The sequence below is a fragment of the Eschrichtius robustus genome, chromosome 17, assembly GCF_028021215.1.
Source record: "Eschrichtius robustus isolate mEscRob2 chromosome 17, mEscRob2.pri, whole genome shotgun sequence".
Classification (NCBI taxonomy): Eukaryota; Metazoa; Chordata; class Mammalia; order Artiodactyla; family Eschrichtiidae; genus Eschrichtius; species Eschrichtius robustus.
The window spans coordinates 74,437,636-74,461,581 of record NC_090840.1 but is presented as its reverse complement, the minus strand read 5'-3'; the positions used below and the strand labels follow the sequence as shown (position 1 = coordinate 74,461,581).

Below are 23,946 nucleotides of genomic sequence, written 5' to 3'. Positions count from 1 at the left end.
GAAACTGGAAGTGTAGAGGAATTGGAACTGTTGGTGGGAATGTAAAATGGTGCAGCTGCTGTGAGAAACAGTATAGGCATTCCTCAGAAATATAAAAATACGATTATAAATTTTTTGATCTTTACATCTGGAAACTATATATTGTTGCTGCAATAATTTCTTCTTATATTTGAGACCAGATGTGTTGGTCCTAAAGCATGAAAACATTGCCATCAACATGCTGTCCATCTTCATGGAGGCTCTGGACGATAATCTATTTTTGACCTTGTAAAGGTAGACGTTACTCATACCCGAATTGTGCCCTGAAGAGCATATTTTGTGCAGCTAGTCATCTGAGGCCAAACTCTTCTATTGCAGGCATTCAAAAAATGGCTTTCCCTATTTTTTCTTTTGTTGCCTGTGCTTTTGATGTCCCACTTTTTTTTCTAATGGCCAACCAATTCTAAAGTTCAGCTTTCATGAACATCATTGAAATAAACACGTCTGTGACAGGCTGTGGTTCATTGCAAAGCTCTTGTGAACAATTCCACTTTTGGGTGTATACCCAAGAGAATTGAAAGCAGGATCTCCAAGAGATATCTGTATATCTCGTAGCAGCACTATTCACAATAGCTAAAAGGTAGAAGCAACCCTAATGTCCATCAGTGGATGAAATGTTCTCTACGTACAATAGAATATTACTCAGCCTTAAGAAAGAAGGAAATTCTGATACAACGTGGATGAACCTTGAGGATATTATGCTAAGTGAAATAAGCCAGTCACAAAAAGACAAATACTTTATGATTCCACTTATATGAGGTATCTAAAGTAGTCAAATTCACAGAAACAGAAAGTAGGATGGTAGTTGCCAGAGCCTAGGAGGAGGGGGCATAGAGAGTTATTGTATAATGGGTTCAGAGTTTCAGTTTTGCAAGATGAAAAGAGTTCTGGGGATTAGTTACACAACAATGTGAATATACTTAACACTAATGAACTATACAGCTAAAAATGTACCTGTAGTTAAGATTCTTTAAAGATACCTCCATAACAAGAGAAAAGCAGTGAGGGAGAGTGGAAGTTGGAATACAGGGAAAGGAATCAGTTGTCTGCAGAGGAACAGCATTCACCATGGCTTCTGCAGGTACCAAACAGGTAGGCTTTGTGCACTCCTCAAATTAGGCCCATATGCTCAGGTGCTCAGCCTTTGTGAGTGAGGGACTTACAAGGAGCCCGAATAACCAGAAACAGGGTGTCTTCCTCCATTAAAGAGCGTGGATGGCAGGAGTAGGGAGTCAGAACTGTAATTCTGAGCAGAAATATGCATTGCGTGAGTGAGCGTCTGCAAAGAAGGTTGAAGGTCTTATAATCCAACTGTAGGCAAAAAAAGTTTGCCTGCCCCTGCTTTAGGGTATACGTGGTATTTTATCTGAGGATGATTGACGCCTGTCATTTTCCTCCCCAGATCTCCAAGATGAAGTGGTGTAAAATGGCAAGAACAGCTGAAAGAAGGAGGACCTCATATTCTAAGGCAGACCAGGGATCATCTTTTACCAAATTCCTTCCACCTTTCTTTATGCTAGCGAGTGGTGTCAAGTTCTGCAAAACCAAAATAATGTGGTTGTCAAGTGGCAGGCGGTTGGGAAACTTATTGGTTTTCCACTGGTAGATAAATTTGTTGTATCCTAAACAAAGAAAAAACCAACAGTCTAAGAGGCCAATCACGAAGAGTCACAGTGTATCTGAGTGGTTAACCCTGTGATACCGAAATGACTCATCGGGGTCTGTGAATTTACTACTACTGATTTCATGGGTTTAGGTCCCCATTCTATATTCATAGTACTCTGTTAATTCTACAAATACTGTTGAAAACTTCCATGCCAGAGTTAGCTGCGGAGGCTCTTGATTTGCCCTCACATTTTTAAAAATTTTTTTGGCCATGCCATGGGGCATGCGGGATCTTAGTTTCCTTACCAGAGAGGAACCTGTGACCCCTGCAATGGAAGCGCAGTCTTAACCACTGGACTGCCAGGGAAGTCCCACGCTCACATTTTTTTTTTTAACAAAAAAATATTTTTATTTGGTTAACATAAAGAGAGGGAAAAATCTGAATGTCTTTTCTATCATGAATATATATATATATTTTTTAACTTTTTATTTTATATTGGAGTATAGTTGGTTAACAATGTTGTGTTAGTTTCAGGTGTACAGCAAAGTGATTCAGTTATACATATACATGTATCTATTCTTTTACAAGTTCTTTTCCCAATTAGGTTTTTTTTTTTTTTTTTTTTTTTTAAGCGCCTTTGGCCTGTCTCAGCAGCTGAAGATGCTGTGAAAGTTTCTGCTTTACTCCACAGTCCGTGGACTCAACCTCCGAGCTGTTGATTTGGGCAATAACAGTCAAAGGTGCTAAAGAACTGCCAAGAACAGAGTGCTTAACTCGGTCTGGTGTTTCTAAGTTTGAAATGGCAGATGGGAGGCTTTCTGGGTATTTCAAGAAGAAAGGGACTTAATACAGGGAACTAAAAGTTTGAACAGTTGTGGGATGGGTTAGAGTCATGTCAGTAGGGAAATCTTCAAGGGCTGGAATCCAGGAAGCTGCTACCCCTGCAATCCAGGAAGTAGTGCTGAAGTGGTGAATTCTCAAGAAAATGAGTGCGAGGAAGCCTCTGGCAACATCCCACATGTACTGACACCTACTCTTTGACGGCTGCTGCAGCAAATAAGAACTTCTCCTTCTCCTCGGCCTTCAAAACACCATACCAGCACCTCTCCTTAGCAGAATCTAATCCTAACCCCTGTCGGCAAAATTCTAGGGAATGTGCTTCCAGGCTAGTTTCTCCCATGCAGAGGAGAATGTAGAAGCAATCAGGGAACAAGGTGGAGTTGATATTAAATAACCCAGCTATGGGGGAGATTCAGGAAGACTTCCTAGAGAATACAGTACCAGAGACTGGGTTTTGAAAGACCAAGGTTGGCCAAGCCCTGGCCTTGGTCAATGATTCATCAAAGGAGTTTCCCTTTCTAGGCTGCAAGAGCCTGAATTAGGGAAGTACCATCTTCCCAAGAAGTGCTCATCTTTTGCAACCAAAAGAATAGGTAGCTATAAATAGCCTGAGTTTCTCACCATTCTGTGTTCAAAATGGATTAACTGCAAGCAACTTTTCCTTCTAGAGAAAGAGATTTAGGAATGATAGTTACTGAATCCAACAGCAATACCTTCCTCATTGGAAATGTAAGTGGGGAAGGATTTCTCTCAGAACATGTTTCATAGGCAGTTTGGAGTTGTGTCAAGAGAAAGAAACTGCCAACTACAGTGGCCGTCAGGGCAAGGCACAGAGTGAGATCCTAGCCTCTCCACCTTGACCTTGTCCTCCATCTCCTTGGTAGCCCCCTCCTAACCTTCCCAGAGACACATCAGAACTCTCCAGATCACCAGCCCACTGACTGCTCATCTTTCCCTCAAAGTTTAGGTTGACAGAAATATTGAAGTGCTGGGAAGGTAAAGGTATGCATCAATTAAACACCTACACTTTCTCTTGCTACATTAGATGCTTTATGTACCTAATGTGTTGAAATCCTCTAAGGGACCTTTGAGATAAACCTACTGCCCCCACTTTCCAGATGAGGAAGCAAAGATCAAGAAAGGTAAAAATAATATTTCTGAGGTCATACACCCACTGCTCTCCTCCAGAGAAAATAGTGAGACCCTCATTCTTCTACTATAAGTGAATCCTGAACTCCATGGAGTGTTCCTGGGTCACACGGAGGTTGAAACATCCTTACAGCTTTGCAAGACTATGGAGAAGCTTGAGCTCATCCCTTGCCACTTCCCCTCCTTCCCCCTTCATCCCAGGAAAACGTGGGACAGCCAGATCTCAACATTGTCAGTGACATTAGCCACAGTAGGGTTCCACTTCCACCCTAACCTCTCTCTGTATCATTTTTCCAAAGACATGAATAAAAGAGAGGGCTCCTTTGAGACTAGAGCCCATGTAGATACTCAACATTTCAGGTCAAATTCGTCTCAGGGAATTTTATTTATTTTTTGTTAGCTTCTTTAGCTTCTACTGTTTCTTTATTAATCAAGTAAATACTTATCTGGGTTAGAAAAAATAGAAAATACATGTACACCTAAAGAAAACTAAAATCTATAAACACATTACAAGGATGAAATTCATAGGCCCTCTGTAAGACAATGAGCTCAGCACTTTATTTTTCTTTTCCACACACCGCCTCATGTACTTCCCAGTCTTTTTTAATAATTCTTTGAAGTTTTGGGATCCAGCTCATAGTTATGACACTATTATTTTATATATTATAAGCATTTTGTGTCCTGAATGAATTTCAGGCTTTAATTCCTTTTTATAACCATAATGGTGACATAGAAGTTTATCTCTTCTTTAATTGTTATCACTGCTCACTGTGAGTCCTGCTATATCGTGACCATCTAATTCTGAGCTCTTGTGTTTCATTACTCAGTTTGCAAATGTGTCTTGAAGAAGTTTTTCAAGGAGGGACTGCAGATAATATATTTTGTCTCCTTTGCATATCCAGGGATATCATCCTGTTCACTGCATACGTGAATGTTCACTGGAACAGATATGGAACATTCCTGGATCACATCCTTTTCTTCTTGAGACTCTATAGATGCTACCAAATTATCTTCTGTCATTTAGTGTGCTGGAAAGAAGATGAAGGCTAGGTTAATTTTTATTAATATGAAACAACCCCATTGTTTCACCTCTGCATATTTACGGGATTTTGTATTTATCTCAGGGGGCTAATCTTCTCACCAGGCTACGTAGATTTGAGGCTCTTGTTTTTGGGTTTTCTTGAATCAGGGCTACTTATTCCTGCCTCCCATGAGCCTTCTGTGCCTTTAGCTCAGCAATGCTAACTGGTGTCACACAGCTCTGCATTTTCTGGCCAACATTTCTGAAATCTCACTTATTGTTACTCTCGTCCTTTCAACCCTTTGTCTCCTTTTCCCTAAATTCTGAGGGACTTTCTCAGATATGTCCTCCACACCCGTGGTAAACCTTCACACAGCAGGAAATAGCGATACCGTCCATTGAGCACATATATTTTTCTTGCTTTCTCCCATCATGATTCCTCCATCTAATTGCTTTGCCTTTTTCCCCTCTAGATCTTTCCTCCAGACATTCTGCTTCCATTTCAGAGAGACCTTCATGCAGTTTGTGGGAGTACCATACAGTTTTCTGAAATGACCACCTGGATTCTGTGATAAATTGTTCTCGGTATTTCTCTGCCTTATTCCTCCCGCCCACCTTTTTTTGGGGGCAAGACTTCGCATTGCCCCCTTCTTTGTATTGATAATGATATTGTTTGTTTTACTCATCCTTGGACAGGACAAGGTTGGTTTGTCAGTGTTTGTTAAAGCCAGGAAGAGTGATTTGCTCCACGCATGCCCTAAGGGTCAAATTCTCTTCTCCAATTCACAAATTATGCTCACAGATTTCAGTCCACTCCTTGCTTAATAGCTGGCTCTCCCCTGGGATGCCGTGCACTGAATACGCTTCCCTCTTGCTCAGATCTCAGCCCAGCCTCTGGTTCTCAGAGACAATGCAGGATGGAACCAGCCCAACCCCTGCCAGGCAGAAGCCGCCCGAGACTTCATGCCTTGGCAGCTACTTCACGGCTTTGGCAGGGTCACTTGACTCCCCACGCTACTTCAATCTCTCCCTATTTTCTGTTCAGGTTTTCCTGTGATTCCCAGCATCTGGCTGGACTGGGGGAAATGGGAGAAGAGGGGGACATAATACTATTTTCGAGGACAACTCCTGAGGAGGGGAATTGTTTCATGAAGGAAAGCAAGAGCGTGCCATATGCTGGAGTCGAGGTAGCTGATCTTCAATCCAGATCCATCTACCCCATAATTACTGTGAACCATTCTAGCTTCTGTCATCAGGCTGTACATTCTGTCTTAGCGTTCCATCGCATCTACGATTTTAACAAGAAGAGCTAAAAGGCTTAGCTTGCGGACCCACCAGACAGCTCCCATTTTGAACCGGAAGTCAGCAGGTAGTTTACTTCAAACTTTTTCAATTTCCAAGCAGCTATTAATTCAAAGGGTCAAAAATATGTATAACCCCGAAACTGAAGTCCATGGTGGCCTGTCCTTGTCTCCTCTACACAGTCTGGGTGAAAACTTGGCAGGGCAAGAGAAAAAAGGTGACAAAGTTTTAGTTCATCTTGGATTAGTTTATTTTATTTTGTAAATTTTCTTCACAGAATCTTTCAAACTGCAAGTTTAGTTGTCACTCAACATCTCAGCCTCTGCAGGCTGTCCCAGTGGAGGGCTCTCCACTACTCTGCTGTGTGCCCCAGGCCGGGTCTGTGAAGTCCCGTTTCTCATAGCCAGTCGTGCAATCTACAGAAGCTCTTTCTCACTTAGAGGCCCGCATGCTTCTTCCTGGGCAAGGTGGCTAAACTGGAGCCCCAGAGACAGGGTCTGTTCTTAGAGAAGGCGGAAGGAGTTCCCGGCTACCTGCTGTATAAAAAAGCATCTTTAGGAAAGACCTCATTGAAATCCTGACATCCAAGCCAAGCTTTGAGGAATCTAAGGCGAAGCCATGAGGCTATCTGGGAAAGAGGGTTCTAGGCAGGGAGAACTGCTGCTGGGAGCTTCTTAAGGAAGAATTGGGCCTGGCACACTTGAAGCTCAGCAAGGAAGCCAGTGTGGCTTAAGCCAAGGGAGCCAAGGGTTGGGATGGTGGTACCAGGGGCCATCACGCTGACGGCCCGGTAAAAACTGGAGGACTATGGCTTTGAGTGAGTGAGATGGGAGCCTTGGGAGGATTTTGAACAGGGGCGTAACACGATATGACAAATAACACTAAACAAGAGTTATCACACTTGCAGTGAAAATAAAATACTGGTGAGGCACAGAGGACTCAACAGAAACAGCAAGAGCCATTGGGGACCAGCTTTTTCTGCGGCTTCATGCTGAGGTGGTGGGATGAACAGGAGACACATCTAAATGGCCGGTGGTAGGCCCCAGAACAGGATACTTTGTGGGACCCTAGAAGAAAACCCATGTCGGGTCAACCAGAAGCTTCAGCCAAGCTCTCACCCCATGCCCTGTATCCTCAGATTCCAGAAGAGCGTTCAGAAAGAAACGTTCAGCCTGATCAATTTAACTAAAAGTAACAAGACAAGACCACCTGATCAAAGACGAAGCCAAAAAAAGGAACAATAGTGTCTTTCCACATTGGATAAGAGCAAAGAGAAGGTCTGGGCAGAGCTCTCCATGCTAAGCGTGAGAAAAAAAGGGAGGAAAATGGCATTTCAACTATGCAAGCATTCTAGAACACAAAAGGGAAAGGAAAGACAATCTGCAAAAGAACAATAAAAAACTCAGTATGGAGTCATTTATACAAGACTCAAAAACAAGATGATGAAGCAATATGCTGGGATGAAAAGGCAGATTACCAGGTTAAGGAAACAACTGCAGGTCAAAGCAGCATCCTTACAGATCAAACAAATAAATGTAAACCAGTGGAGAACAGACGAGGCACAACTAAAAATTCAAACAATGACAAAAAGAAAAGGCTTTAGCACCTCACAGTGAATGCAAAGGAAAAGGATAAATGAACAAATCAGTTACAGATGATGATGAATAAAGACTTCAAAGTTGGCCCACATAAAGAATCATTTATATTTCTTAAGGAGAGCAACCAACAAATGGGAGAGTGTTTCAGAGATGTCATTTCATATATATTTGTGATACTAGAAAAATACTAAATCTGCAAATCATAAGAAATTAATATATTAGAAAAAAACAGTACAATTTACAAGGAGGCACTGAACTTATCCTGACCAACATTATCTATAGAGGAAGACTTTATCCAGACAGATAAAAAGGGAGTGAGATGAATTTATTAAAACACACACCTATACACACCTCTAGAATGAAGAAGTTATAGTTCAAAGAACTAGCTATGGGGATCACATTCATTTAAACAAGGTTAAACAACAGCACAACAGCAAAATTTTTGATTGCTGAACACAATGTGCTATCAATCATTTTAAGTTTAAAATTGTAAAAGTAACAAAACTCAGGACTAAAGAAAGGAGGTGGGAGAAAGTATCAGAGGATGAATCACTTATCTTTTTTTATTTTATTGAAGTATAATTGATGTACAATATTATAGAAGTTAGTTACAAGTGTATAATAGAGTGATTCATAATTTTTAAAGGTTATACTCCATTTATAGTTACTAGAAAATATTAGCTATATTCCCTGTGTTGTACAACATATCCTTGAAGCTTATTTTATACATAATAGTTTGTACCTTTTAATTCCTTACCCCTCTATTGCCCCACCCCTTTCCCTCTCCCCACTGATAACCACTAGTTTGTTCTCAATATCTGTGAGTCTGCTTCTTTTTTGTTATATTCACTAGTTTGTTGTATTTTTTAGATTCCACATATAAATGATATTATAGAGTATTTGTCTTTCTCTGTCTGACTTTTCACTTAGCATAACGCCCTCCAAGTCCATCCATGTTGCTGCAAATGGCAAAATTTCATTCTTTTTTATTGCTGAGTAGTATTCCATTGTGTGTGTGTGTGTGTGTGTGTGTGTGCGCGCGTGTGTGTGTGAATGTATATCTCACATCTTCTTTATCCATTCATCTGTTATGGACACTTGGGTTGCTTCCATTTCTTGGCAATTGTAAATAGTGTTGTTATGAACATTGGGGTGCATGCATCTTTTTGAATTAGCATTTTTGGGTTTTTTCAAATATATACTCAGGAGTGGAATTGCTGGGTCATATGCTAGTTTTATTTTTAATGGGAGAAAATATTTGCAAATAATATGACTGATAAGGGGTTACTGTCCAAAATACATAAACAGCTTGTACAACTCAACATCAAAAAAACAAACAACCCGATTAAAAAATGGGCAGAAGACTTGAATAGACATTTTTCCAAAGAGGGAATGCAGATGGCCAATAGGCACATGAAAAAATGCTCAACATCAATAATCATCAGGCAAATGCAAATCGAAACCACAATAAAATGTCACCTCACGCCTGTCAAATGGCTATCATCAAAATGAACACAAATAGCAAATGTTGGTGAGAATGTGGAGAAAAGGAGACCCTCGTACACTGTTAGTGGGAGTGTAAATTAGTGCAGCCACTGTGGAAAACAGTGTGGAGGTTTCTCAAAAAACATTTTATCTTTTATAGTAGGAGGTTATTTTTAATTAGTATGGCCTGAAAAAATTGGAAGATGTATATTCAAAGAGAAAAATGAAACATTTGATTTCATCAAGTTTTTACTTAATCCTTCTTAGAGAGATATTTGAGGAAATACTATCGCTGGCAATGGAGAAAAAAAGAAACATGATCTAAATTTCAGCAATTTCTTCAGTTTCACTTCAGTTTCTTTTTCTTTAGTTACAATCAAGTGTAATTACGTAACGTTTTTATTTTAAAAAGCATTATGACCTCTAATTAGTTAGCTAGCTTTTTATCTACCTAACTAGCCTTCCATTCTTCCAACCCATCCGTATATGCACAGGGATGTTTGGAATGATGTCCACCAGAGTTAATGTTGGTTATTTCTTGCTGGTGGAATTTTGAAGTGATTTGCTGATTTCTTCTTCATACTTAAAAAAACTACTCTTTAAAATTATTTTATTATGAGCATTTATCATTTAATAAGAAATAAAGTTGTGATGTTTTAAAATACGTATGTTGGGAATTCCCTGGCAGTCCAGTGGTTAGGACTCTGTGTTTCCACTTCAGGGGCACGGGTTCGATCCCTGGTCAGGGAACTAAGATCCTGCATGCTGCACGGTGCAGCCAAAAAATATTATAATAATAAAATAAAATAAATATGTTTACTTAAGTCTTATATAGTAATAAATCAATATTTGATGGTATTCTGAAATCAGAATTATTACTCAAGAGTAATTGATGTATTGAGGGTTTGCTATATGCTAAGCACACTGTAAACGGGCCTCATATAGACAATGCTATTTTTTTTAAACCTCATAACTTCAAGAGCATGTTCCCATTTTAAAGATGAGGAAACTAAATCTCATATATGTTAAGTGATGACATCACTCACTTCCAATCAGCTGAGAAGGAGCTCAAATCCATGTTCTTAATTTCAAGTCCATTCATTCCTTTATCAATTTTGTACAGAGGCCCCACTCTGTCCCACATATTATATATGCTCCACTATGGCACAATTCCTAGACTTCTTCCTGAGGACAAAGTTAAGCACTTCCTCTTTAGACAGTTAAAGAAAAGTGTATAAGAAAGATTTTACAAAAGAAAGATTCAGAGACCCTGATTCATAAACCATCCTGAAATGGTACCCTCTATTTAGCTTGCCTTTTATCTTCTCTTTGGAGATGATATCACGACTGATTTTACATATACCTTGCAGATTTATTTTATTTAAAATATAAAATATACTGAAACTGGGACCAGGGTGTTTGTGTATGATTCTTTCAGGTGCACATGGATGCCTTGCGTACTTTCTGTATGTGGCTATATTTCACAATTAAAAAAAAAAAAGAATTTTACAGACTGTTAGCAAGGTTTATCAGCTTGTTTCACTCAATAAATTAAATTTTGATCTGTGATAAATAGTAAAACATAGGTGATCAACCACATTTAGATAAATGTCTATAGGACTGTGTATTATTTACCTATTGCAATGTATGCAAAATACCCCCCAAATTACTACTTTAAGCCAGCAAACATTTGTTTATCCCACAGCCGCTGGGTCAGGACACCAAGTACAGCTTAGCTGGCTGCCTCTGGCTCACTCTTTCGCACACACAAAGCCAGAATCAGTGTGTTGATGGGGCAGCCATCATCAAGCTCAACAGGAGAGGAACTGCTTCCAAACTCACCCATCTGGCTACTGGCAGGTCTCAGGTCTTTGCTGGCTATGGATCAGAGTCATCAGTTACTTAACCACATGGATTTCTCGATAGGTCTGCTCACAATACACAGTTTGCTTCTCCCCAAATGAGCCATCTCAGAGAGAAAAAGAAAAGGAGACTCAATATGAAAGCTGCCGTCTTTTTATAACCTCATCTCAGAAGTTATGTTCAATTGCTTCTGCTTTATTCTATTCATTAGAAGTGAGTTACTAAATCTAGCCCTCACTCAACGGCAGGGGAGTACACAGGGGAGTGAATAGCTGGAGGTGGGGGTCAAGCTAGAGGCTGCTTACCATAGGCAGAGACAAAAAAGCCAGGTACCAAAATGGTAGCAGTAGCTGCCTCTAGTAGTGGATCGGAACTATGGGTGTTCTTAATATTATTTTTATTGTTTGTCTTCTTTTCTAAATTATCAATGGTGCAGAGGTAGAAATGGTTGAAAGCATGGGCTATGTACTTAAATTCTGCTTCTGCCATTCACCACCTGGATAAGACAGAGCCTTACTAAGACTCAGTTTCCCCCGTGCCTACTTCTCATGTTCTTGTGCAGATCAACGTAATCTGTCTGAAAAGCACTCACAAGTAGCACATTTTAAGAGCTCATTAAATGTGGGCATTTATCACTGATGAGTGTATATAATTTTTGAAATATGAAGAAGAAGGTGGGTAGAAGTTATAATAATACAAAAAATTATTATCCCATTTATGCTTACACTTATTTTCATTAGCAGGGGAGGGATACGAACACATAAAACACAGGAAAAGTGACAGCAAATAATATAAGCAAATGCTAAATTATGTAGATCGAACCACAAGTGAAGTCATTAAAAATAAAGGGAAAGTGGAAGATGGAGCAATTGTGAAGAGGAATGCATTTCAGAAGAGGCAGGGCAGGCTGTGGAGAGGCTGATGGGCAGGATTAGAGGATCTGAAATTCTGGTCAGTTCCTCATTTACTGAGTGCCTCCTCCATGCCAGCCACTGAAGATGCAGCGCTGAATAAGGCAGAACGTCTTCAGAAAACTCACAGTCTAGAAGGCAATGACATCAATCAGAAATCTTTTCAAAGTATTTGGTGACTTCAGAAATAGAAATAAACATTTAATCAACAGCTATTTATTGAGCAACTACTATGTGCAGGCATTATAGGAGATACCAAAACCCACTGCCCCCAAAGAGCTCATTGCATAGTTCAGGAGATGGACAATTAAACAGGCAATCTCAAGGCAATGTAACAAATGCTGAAATGAGTAGAGCATCCTTTTTTAAAGAGATTACATGAGATGGAAGAGCAGAGGAGTGGTTTAGGGAGTCAAGGAAGGTCACATATAAGCTGAGACTATGTTAGCCAAGCCAAGGGTTTAAAGAGAGAGTTCTAATTGAAGGAACATCCTAAGCGCAGGGTTCTGAGACAGCGCAGAGAAAGATGACATAACTGGGAGACAACAGGCTGGCGGGCTTAGGCAGGTTAATCAAGGCCAGATTTTGGAGTATTCAAAACTGCAGACAACAGAAAATAGAGTGCGCGCTTAAAATTTGCAGAGAGCAATGACATCGTGGAGGTTCTGTTTAAGGAGGAACTTGTGTTTCCCTCAGAGGAAGTGTGGATAAGTGGTGAGCTCAGCGTCTGGAGAGGAGGTGGCCTTGACCTCAGAGGTTCATTTCACCTGGAGTATTCCTCTCAGGATGACTCCCTTAAATTCCAATGACATCTGATCTGGAAGTCCATTGTAACTCCTTCTAAGCTCTGCAGAACCACATGATGCTTGAAGAAACAAGTAGTCTCACGTGTCACAGACAGTGCCGCAAAGAATGACAGAGAAGAGAGAGCTTTCAAAACAAATAAAAACACACCAGGACTCAACTGGGGTCTTCATGGAAGGCATAGTCAATGGGGGACGTGCCTGCAAAAGCAGAATAGAGCCAGAAACAGGATGGGAGAAGTTCTTAGTCCCCACCACAGTGGGACAACCATCTGATTTTACTGTTCTGGAGGAGGGTGACTTTGGGCTAATCCCCTAATCTTTTTGACCCAAGTTTCATATCTGTAAAAGATAATAACCTCTATTTCAAAGGACTGCTGGAGGGATAAAATGAGATTATCTCTATGAAAGAACGAAGAGCAATCCAACGGTAAGGTAATTTTACTATTATTTTTAGATAGGGAAGAAAGTATAATTCTTAATGCTAGGACTCTGGAGTTTAAGTTTGGGTTCAAATCCCAGTCTTGCAATTACTAACTGTATGATCTTAGGCAAGTTCCTTAACTTCTCTGGGTCTCCAGTTGTTTGCTCATAAAATGGAGAAAATCATAGTAGCCACTTCCTAGGCGTTTTAAGAGGCATAAATGATTAATTCATGTAAAATGCCAAAACAATGTAGATGTATAATGAACTCTCAATAAATATCAGCTAGTAATAGTAGTAGTAGTTGTTGTTATTGTTGCTGTAATAGTAGCGCCAGTTGTAACAGTGTTTGTTAGTAGCAGTAGTATTTTTGGATTCTATGACCCTGATTTTTATGATACAGATGGGAATAGAAAAATAAGATATTAATGCAAATGAGATTTAATTAGCACCTCAACGTAAGTTCATGTATTTTGTGTTTTTCAAACCTAATAGCAAGGCTGCGGCATTATTTCCAGATTAAATTTGAGGAAATAGACTTGAAGAAGTTACATGAATTTCTTATGATCACACACCCAGAAAAGGCTATGCAAGGAGTTGGCCTCAATTTTCCTGATGCTAAATTCAGTGTTCTTTCTGATAAGCTGATCTGTCTCTCTGTGCTAGGTATGGCATGCTTTAAAAACAATAATTCTGAGGCATCTCGGCAGGAATTTCCTTTATGTTGAGCTAAAATCAAACTCTATGGTATTAGCAAGTCTTGCTGTTCTCTTTAAAAAGCTTTTGTCTTTTCTGGTATTGTCTTCCAGCTTTCTCCTCTAAGAAGAAATTTTCAATTAACCATTAGCTTATGTCACAAACATTTGTTCTTAAATGCACACATTCATTCTTGTAAGTGATTAAGGATGATGGGTATAGAAATATATAAGTACATAAATGACAAGCCAACCATGTATATATGGTAATTTAATTTTGAGATGACTGCCATGTTTATGCACTTCTATCAGGTCGCCTACTTTTGATGAATGTGCAATTTCTTTCCCACAATTTTATCACTGCCAGTATCTAAGTAAATATTCTAAGTGCAGGACTAGAGAAAACCGTCTATGCCATCCAGATAACTTGCAGCTGGGAAAAATAAGCAATGGGGTTCTGTTTAGATTCTAAGTCTGGTAAGTTGTTGCTCCCCACTTTACTAATGTTGTGTGTTTAGCGGGTGTCCAGTGATTTGGAACGTGCCACTACTCTATGACCATCCTGAACGCACCTGATCTCATCTGGAATGTGCCACTGAGTGAAATAGCATTGATCCCACATGGGAGTATAAGATTTAGGATGAAGTTCAATCATTTGACTGAAAATTCCCGAGAATATTTCAGACATTATCACAGATTACGGAATTTTACAGTTACTTAAGTAGACAGAGAGGGTACAAAATCTAGCTAAGTGAGATTAACCATGGATAAAAGAAGAGGAAGCACACTCCAGAAAGCAGGAACTTAATGAAAAAAATAGGATGGTTCTGTAGAGGAACCCATAGGAAGTTTGGTGTTGCTGAAGACAAAATGGCAGAGATGAGGCAGAGGTGGGCAAATGTCAGGTGGTAGAGGGTCCTGAATGCTACACAAAGGGACGTGGACTTTACCCTGAGGCCACGGAAGGTTTTAGGGAAGAAGTGGCGCAGCCCATGTGCATTTCAGGTCAATCACACCAGTGGAAATATGAAGAGGATTTGGCAGGATGGCGTCATGTCAACAGCAGGCTGGAACTCCCAGCATTCCTTGCTCTTCACTCACAGTTGAATGTGTTCTGAAGCTTTCTGAGCACCACTCTCCTCCCTCCACAGCAAGGAGGCTTGGAGAGTGATTCCGGGAAGTCAGGAACATTCTGGGTTGTCAAAGTCAAAACTGAAAAACCATTCCTGACCAAGAGCAAAGTTGAAATGTCATTAGGCTTCCTAGAGGCCAATGCTGAGGGATGGGAGCCCGTCAGATATAGTGTGAAACCAGAATTGAGGCTCTGGGTGGCCATTCACTCTCGTAGTGCTTTGTTGCATCCTTCAGGGTGTTGGCTGGAGCTGAGCTACTGCACAACCGTAGGTTTTGCAAACCTGAGCTCCTAAGTTTCTTTTCTCAAGCTGCCTCTTCCCTGTACCTCATGCTGCAACTTCACCCTTCTATGAACCTCTGACATCTCAGGGTTTGAAGTAAAACTGAAAGTTCCAAAAGGACCACAAGAGACCTTTCCTCCTCAAACTTCTGCCCAAGTATACCCTTTTCTTTTTACTGCATGTCTATTTCACAGATGTTGGGTTTACTCTGAGTCTGAACTTGGTAATGAAAGGATGCGATGCTTGGAGTCCAGGCACTTGGTTTTGATTCTGGTTCTGCAGCTTTCTGACCACCTGAACTGCCAATCCATTTAACACATTGAGTCCCAACTTTTCCATCTGCAAAACAGGAAATTAACTAGATGATGCCTGAGGGAGCTTTGAGCTCTAATATTCTGTGATTGTAAGAACATCCCGTTACCCAACATTGCCCTGGATGCTGAGGAAAAATAAAATGAAACAAGCCCCAAGCCCACCATCACCTTCGTAATATAGCCATGACACTGATAATAGGCAGATATGCAAATGATGTTGTAGGCAAATGCTTATGACATGGAAAATTCTTCAGCTCTATTGTCAAGTGCGAAAAAAGGCTACAAGGAAGTACAGTGTGATCTCATTTTTGTAAAATAAGTAAATACATAGAAAAAAATACCCGAAAGGTGACCTCACAGTCATCTCTGGTCGTGAAATTTTCTGTGTTTTTTGCTCTTGTTTATTTTTATTTTATGATTTTTTTACAAAGAAGGTACATTATTTTTGCAATAATAAAATAAATCATATAAAATAATAGGAGTATTCTCTGGAGAATCATGGATCTATTGACCATTCTTATGAAGAATTAATGAAGACTTTCCAGATGGCATGACATTTATTCTAGAATGTGATGGTCAAATAAGAGTCATTCATTTCTCAGCAACCCCTCCATCCATCCATTGCCCCTTTCTTTTCTCCTGAATACATGATATGGTTTCTCATGAATAAGCATTGACCTCCCCCTCTAAAGTATACACTACTTGAAAGCAAAAGACAATTCTCCTGGTTCTCCAGTACCCTCTCTGGATAAATACCAAGCATTTGTCCCCCAGTATATACAGAGTAAATAAACTTGCACTTAAGATGCGGATTTTGTTGAAGGCAGAGATGTTGATTTATACACTGCTTATGCTTGTGCAAAAATCCTCCATCTCTGGTTTCTCAGTGGTTGGTGCACCAGTTTCCCGAATCTAAGGTCATGAGTTTACTTCCTGCATCACTTAGCTTCACTGTCTTCTTCGGTGGCTTGGACCAAAATCCCAACAACATGTGGCAGTCACTGCACTGGGAAAGCTGAGTAGAGACAGAAAAATAAACCAGCAAAGTACAAGAGACTTAAGATGTGAATGGATGGTTCTATCCTATGAGGTATCATGGAATTATTGGGGTAGAGCAGAGGTGGAAGAGAAATTAAGGAAAACCCCACTTCTTAGACCTAGGCTAAAACAAGGTGAAACCAATCTTGGGAAAAGAGCAGTTGTCTGCTGCACTGCATCTCTTTAAATACCATCTATCTACATGCCAGCAATGCCCAAATTTATGTCTCTAGCCCAGACCCAGCTCCCAAACTCCAGATTAAAATTCAGCTCTTTACTTGATATGTCCACTTGGATACGAAACCAACCTCTCAAACTCAACATGTCCTAAACCAAATTCCTGATCTTTCCTATCCAAGCTTAGGCTATTTGCTGCTTCCCCGTCTCAGAAGATGGCAATCAGCTTTCCAGTTGCTTAGGTGAAAATCTAGGAATAACATACAGATGGCCAAAAAGCACATGAAAAGATGCTCAACATCACTAATTATTAGAGAAATGCAAATCAAAAATACAACGAGGTATCAGCTCACACCAGTCAGAATGGCCATAACCAAAAAATCTACAAACAGTAAATGCTGGAGAGGGTATGGAGAAAACCCTCCTACACTGTCGGTCGGAATGTAAATTGATACAGCCACTATGGAGAACAGTATGGAGGTTCCTTAAAAAACTAAAAATAGAGCTACCATATGAACTAGCAACCCCACTCCTGGGCATATATCCGGAGAAAACCATAATTCAAAAAACACATGCAACCCAATGTTCATTGCAGCACTATTTACAATAGCTAGGACATGGAAGCAACCTAAACGTTCATTGACAGAGGAATGGATAAAGAGGATGTGGTACGTATATACAATGGAATATTACTCAGCCATAAAAAAGAACGAAATAATACCATTCGCAGCAACATGGATGGACCTAGAGATTGTCATACTGAGTGAAGTAAGTCAGACAGAGAAAGACAAAAATCATATGATATTGCTTATATGTGAAATCTAAGAAAAGAAAGAAAATGGTACAGATGAACTTATTCGCAAAACAGAAATAGAGTCACAGATGTAGAAAACAAACGTGGTTACCAGGAGGGACAGTGGGGGGAAGGGATAAATTGGGAGATTGGGATTGACACATAGACACTACTATATAAAAAATAGATAACTGATAAGGACCTACTGTATAGCACAGGGAACTCTTCTCAATACTCCATAATGACCTACATGGGAAAAGAATCTTAAAAAGAGTGGATATATGTATATGTATAATTGATTCACTTTGCTGTACACCTGAAACTAACACAACATTGTAAATCAAGTATACTCCAATAAAATTTTTTTTAAATAAATAAAATAAAAGCCAGGAATAGGAATTATCTGTGCTGTCTCTCATACCCCACATTTGTCAGGAAATACTCTTGGCTCTATCTTCAGAAAATATTAAAATTCAGCCATTTCTCACCAACCCACCACTACCACTCTGGTCCAAGCCACCATTATCTTTCACCTGCATTACTGTAATAACCTCCTGACTTTTCCCCTCCTGCCTTAACCCCCTACGGTCTATTCTAAGCACAGCAGCCAAAGTGATCCTCTTAAGACACACATTATTTTATGCCTTTTATGCCCTGCTCAAAATATTGCACTGGCTCTCCATTTCACTCAAATAAAAGTCAAAGTGTTTTGCAGACAATGGGTCTGCAGACCCGATGTGATATGGATCCCATTAGTTCTCTTGCCTCATTTCAACCACTCAGCTTTTACCACATGGCTCTCCTTCCCACTCCTACACAATTACCCACTGCTTATTATTCATGGTTGTTTGTGTACATCTTATCTAACTGTTGAGTAATAGGAATAGCTAATCTTTGAAATCTCATATTTGCATAGCAGTTAACAAATTACTTCCATATATAATATTGCATTAAATGCTCACAATAGTGTTGTAAACTAAGTATTCCTTTTCCCTTTTTACAGGTAATCAATTTGAGGCTCAGAGAGGCTAAGCAACTCACCAAGCTACACATGGTTACTAATTGGTACACTTGTATTCAAATATAGGTCTGTTTGACCCTAATGGGTGAAAAGAAGATTTAAGGTTGATTGATTCCTCTTAGATTAGGTCCTTTACTTAATAATTTTATTTAATCTCCTTAATCTATCATCTTCTCTCCTTCCATTAGGTCCTACTCCGTTATGCAAGGTGTCTTGTACGTAGCAAATGATCATGAAATGTTGATAAGCATCATTGTCGTCCTCCTCCTCCTCCTCATCCTCATCCTCACATTACAAACTCTATCTTTTGAGTCCTTGCTTCAGTCTTCATGGGTCATGTTCTTTTTATTTCTTCATTCATGCACTAAAGAAAGAGACTTGTGGGCAGCAAGGATGGATAAATTCGGTAGGCAATAATTGTCTGTGTTTCTTTTTCTTCTTTCTAAAAATTGCTACCTCTTTGTTCCCACTGTCTGTGACCATTCCCAAAGAGACGCTTGGTTCATTGAGTTCCTATCTAATTCCCTTCCCACCAGCAATGCAGTTATTCAACTTGCCAATTGTCTGTTTCCAAGTGACCTCACAGTTCCCATTTGTAAAAGTCAATATGGTCTAACTCATCATTATTCCCTAAATGGTTCACTTATATCCTGGGATATAATTCCTTTTCTTCCTTTTCAGAAAGTGTTCAAAGCTTGTTCAGTTATCTAGTCAACAAGTATTTGTTTAGCAACTAACATAGCCCAACCTCTGATTTAGGAATCGGGAATAGACAAAGAGATAGGACCTTGGCCTTCTGATGGTATAACAATGGACAAAGATAGGAACTGAGGTAATTTTAATCTGTACCTAGGATATAAATATCTGAGATTTACCTAGGAGATCAATCAATCTCCACTTTACAGATTTTAAAACTGAATCCCAATTTTTTAAAACAGTTTTCAGTTTTGTATACTAATTATTTTTATCCCAACAGGCTTTAAGTTTTTAAAAGATCATGTACCCATTTTTTAAAATACTATTTTTAAGTGATTTTGATGGTTCACAGTTTTCTTAATTGAAGATGCCAGTTAAGGCTTCTAATTAGCATGAGGCTGTGTTGCTACACTAAATTGATTTCATTCCAGCAAAATTAGAAAAACCTGACATTTTGCTGAGCCTGTGCATTACTAATAAGTTTAAATATATTTCTTTTATTATAATCGCCACAATTTGTGTGTGTGTTGGTTCCTGGGGATTCAGGGAGAACAGTTTAAGAAAATCTGCTAAGATAGGAGAATAATGATGCCAGCATCAAGACCAGGGCCCTAAGTCTTGTTGTCTACCCATATTTCTCCATTTATCATTTATTCAACAACCATTCCTTGAGCCCCAGCTGTGCTCTGGTTTCTCTGATATGTACTGTGATACAAAGAGCTACAGAAGCTCTCAGATAAGAAGGAGGCTGAGAATTGTAGGCTTGTGAGCAGTGAACCATTCAAAGAAGTCAGACTAAGTGGAGGAATAGTGAACAGAAGTTTGGAAGAGCTATGAAGGGACCTGGTTTTAAGAATTTAACTCTATTTCTGCTTTGTTTCAGACCTTTTCTCTTTTGTTGTGTTTCTCCTTTTAATTATTGTTCAAAATTCTTTATACCAGCATGTCATAGTTTATATTCAACTTGCCCCCATCATTAGATATTTGAAATTTTTACACTGTTAAAAATAATATGTATGGCCTTCATTTAGTCCATAAACACTTACTGAGCATCTACTAAGTGTATGGCACAATTCTCCCATATGGGGTTAGGAAGTTGATTCAGGCAGACATTCTGCTTGCAATAAGTTTTCAGCCTAGTAGAATATAGCTAGATCATTAGGTAGATATACTCATGCCATAAGAGGAATTGCACGAGTGCTGTAAGAGATGCCCAGTTACACGTCTAGAACAAATGGTTCTATAATTCAGGGTTAGTGAATTATAAAAGACAGGAAGATTAAATTAGAATAGTTAGGGCAAATCATGCAATGTCTTGAGCTCCAAGTTAGAGAGCCTGTGCTACTTTTAGAGATCAGTGGGTTACCATCCATTAAGGCATCATAGAATAATGGTTAAAAGAGCACAGATCCAACAATAAAACGTTTAAATAAATCATGATATGTACAAATAAAGGAACACCTTGAAGCCATTAACATAAGTGGCTGAAGAATAACTAGTGGCTTGAAAAGGATTTATCATACTATCTGCATAGAAAAGTCAAATTATAAAGCAATATATCCAGTATGATCCCAATTTTGTATCAGAAACAAAATATAGAAAAAAGCTGGAAAGACAAGCTCAGCAATTTCTTCCTGGTTACTTCAGAGTATAGGGATTATGAGGGATTTCATTTTCTTCTCTGTGTTTTGCTTTCTTTTTTCCATTTTTTCAACTGAGCACTTAATACACCCCTAATTGTTCAGTATTTGGATTGTTTCCAATTTCCATTATTGGAAGTAATGGTTTGCTGAACATCCTTGTACATAAATATTTGTATGTGTACCTGTCCATTCATGTTAAGTGGAATTTGGGATCATGAGGTATGCCCACAGGACACATGTTAGTTTCGTATTTAAATTTTTAACTTAAAAAATAAAAAATACATGGACTCTGGAGCCCGACTCCCTATGTTTGAACGTGAACTCCACTGCTTCCTAGACTGTAACCTCCAGAAAGTTACATTAGTTTTCTGTGCCTCATTTCACTCTTTTTAAAATGAGGATATTAACTGTACCCTCCTCATGGGGTTGTTGGGAAGATTAGCTGCATTAATTCCTATAAGGGCTTACAGCAGTGCCCGGCATATGGTGAGTGCTTAATAAATGCTAGAAATCATGGATTTTTATTGTTGATAATACAATAACAAGTTTTCTTAGTTTGTTTTTCCCTGGTGCTTTTTTTTGGGGGGGGGTGGGTTCATTTAATCTTTTCTATTAGGACAGTATCTCATACCTGCCAATTAATCTTCTACTCTCATAATTTCTTCCTATAACCACTTTAGAAAATGCTTTTTAAGGAAAATCCCCAGGTCACAGCATACAAACCATTTGTTTTTCTGCTCTTGATATGAAAACTTATTTTTTAAATATTCTTTCAACTATCCAAACACTAGTCACAACATATTTTGGCATGGAAGTTAGTTAGGATGTAGTTCTACAATGTCAAAATCAATTTTGAAAGAACACTGGGGTCCCTAAAGGAGTTCAAGCTTCACTTTTCAAGGGAATATTACAGCTCGAACAGGCATTTGTTCCCATCATTTCCCTCTGGGGCCTTACTGAGATATCAGATGAAAGCAAGAGAAGGGGTCTTTTTTAAAAAGTAGAAGACGCTCCTGCCAGAAGCAATTACTTAGCACGGAAGAACACATCCCTTAAAATTTGGGGGTTTTGTAGAGCATAATCCTATCACATAAAATGTTCTGTTAAACAAAGCCTTCCTTGCAACGTGAAGCTCCTTTAGAATCCAGACTATTCTATACAGTGGCAAAAGAAATAAGCCCTTTCCAGAATCCTTTGCACTTCCCTCCCTACATATCTGTAACTGATAGAAAAATAATACGTATGCCTCACAGGAAGGGAGTACTGCAAACAGGATACCTGGTGTTTAGACTCGCTCTGCTGCTAATTACATGGGTGACATTGCACTAACAGTTACAGTATAACTTCTCTGAATTTCAATTTTCTATCTGTAGAAATGAGGCATAGAATCAGCTGATTTCCAAGTTCCTTTTGGTCCAACATTCTAACTTGCTTTTCCTTCTTTTGTCATTTCCTTCCAGACTTGGCTCAGAATTAGGAATGCATTAAATATTACAGCAGAATTCCCCTTAGCGCTTGGAGAGTGAGGGTGAAATTCCTAGGCTAATATTTTCTTCCTTAACACACAACCCATATTTATAAGAACCTATTAGGCGTCAGATACTGTTACGTGGTGGAGACACATTATGCGCAAAATAGAAACAGTCGAAGTCCTTTGAAGTTTACCATAGCTCAGACAGTTAAGCAAGGGATGACAATTAGATTTGATAGGTGTTCTAACTTCGAGGATAGCCAGCTTTGAGATGCTGTGATTTTAAAGCTGGAGCAACAGGAGAGAAGATTCTAATTGTACTGATGTGTCAGTTTCTTCAGTCAACCCTCTCTGGCCCTTCTCAAAATCTTTAGTCCAGACTAAGGAGATGTTCCTCCTCAGGGCTCCCACGGCACCTGTGCTTACTGCCATCTGATCCTTTAATACATTGCTTTGAAAAGGTCTGTGGATCTGTGTCTACCCCAATAGACTGCAAGGACGTCAAGAAGTAGGACGATTTTAATTTCACTTCATTTCTCCACCTACTTTAGCACATAGCACAGTTCTTGATGCCTAGTTGGGGACCAGAAAGTGTTTGTTGACAAGAATTAAGAAGTAATCCATTTACCATTTGAGATAAGCTGTGATAGGTGGTGGGACTCACGGTCTAATTAGAGTCTGATCAGCCCAGGAGTCAAGGTCCATCTCTGGCCAACATAATACCGTCTTACATAGAAAATGTCCAAATAAAGGTAATTCTTTGATTATCTTCATTCTCATGTACAGTTTTCTTTTACTGCTCACGTATCTGTAATTACCACGTTTAAAAAGCCACCTGGGAGCATGACATTAGCAAAGCTCTATGATTTCTCTGCGAGAGGTGAATACATGTACACACAGAATAACTTGACATTTCTCTGGCTTTTTCTGTTCAATATTGGGGTCTTATCAGCAAGTGGTCCCTAACTCTCATTTCAGGGTGCATGTTTCTAATAAACTCAATAAAAGTCCAAGATTAACAAAAGTATTTTAATACAGCTCTAAAGCATTGGCACCACTGTGCTGATTGTCTAAAAGCGGACAAGCAGCATTCTGATGAAGTTCTGGGGTACCCCTGCCAGGCAACCTCTTTTGCCAGCTTGAATCAGAAGAAAAACTTTCTGAGTGTACAGCTGGCTTGTTGTCTGGGGATCTGCGGGTGAGTTATCAGCTAACACCTTTGCGTCCTCCGTTACCTGGCCCTGATCCATCTTTCCTCCTTTTATTTCTTCAGCTCCTCCTTGCTCTTGCTAAGCTGAGTCTCTTTGTTCTCTCTGAAAGCCCAGCTCTCTTCCACCTCCTTGGCTTTGCATGGAATGAACTTCTGGCATCAACACTCTTCCACTTTCTAAACCATCTTCACTTATTCAAATCTTTCTCGTTTTCAAGGTCCAAATCACATAGCAAATGCTCCAAAATGTCTTTTCTGATTGCTGCAGCTTAATATAGCCTTTCCCTCCTCTGAGCTTTATATGGAACCCTCTATTTATACATATTCTTCTTATAACTTCCTGCCTGGTGTTCTGGGAATTCATGGACTGGCCTTATCTTCCCTGCTAGCTGCAGGCTCACTGAAGGGTGATGCATTGCTGTATATTCCCAGC

General features: G+C 39.4%; 1 long non-coding RNA gene across 19 annotated transcripts in view; it reads right to left on the bottom strand.

Moving 5' to 3' along the window:
- The window catches only part of LOC137751561 (uncharacterized), a 379,806-nt gene that overhangs the window by 11,703 nt on the left and 344,157 nt on the right, over positions 1-23,946 (bottom strand). For 2 of the 19 annotated variants that reach the window (XR_011070844.1, XR_011070855.1), the window contains one exon: positions 10,883-11,009. The exons of 7 other annotated variants lie outside the window; for them this stretch is intronic. This is a non-coding gene — a long non-coding RNA (uncharacterized lncRNA). Of the gene's footprint in view, positions 1-4,168; positions 4,663-5,995; positions 6,494-10,882; positions 11,946-12,703; positions 15,490-15,522; positions 16,480-23,946 lie in introns of those variants that run through there. 10 more of the 19 variants (XR_011070851.1, XR_011070864.1, XR_011070846.1 and 7 more) reach the window with 7 other exon arrangements.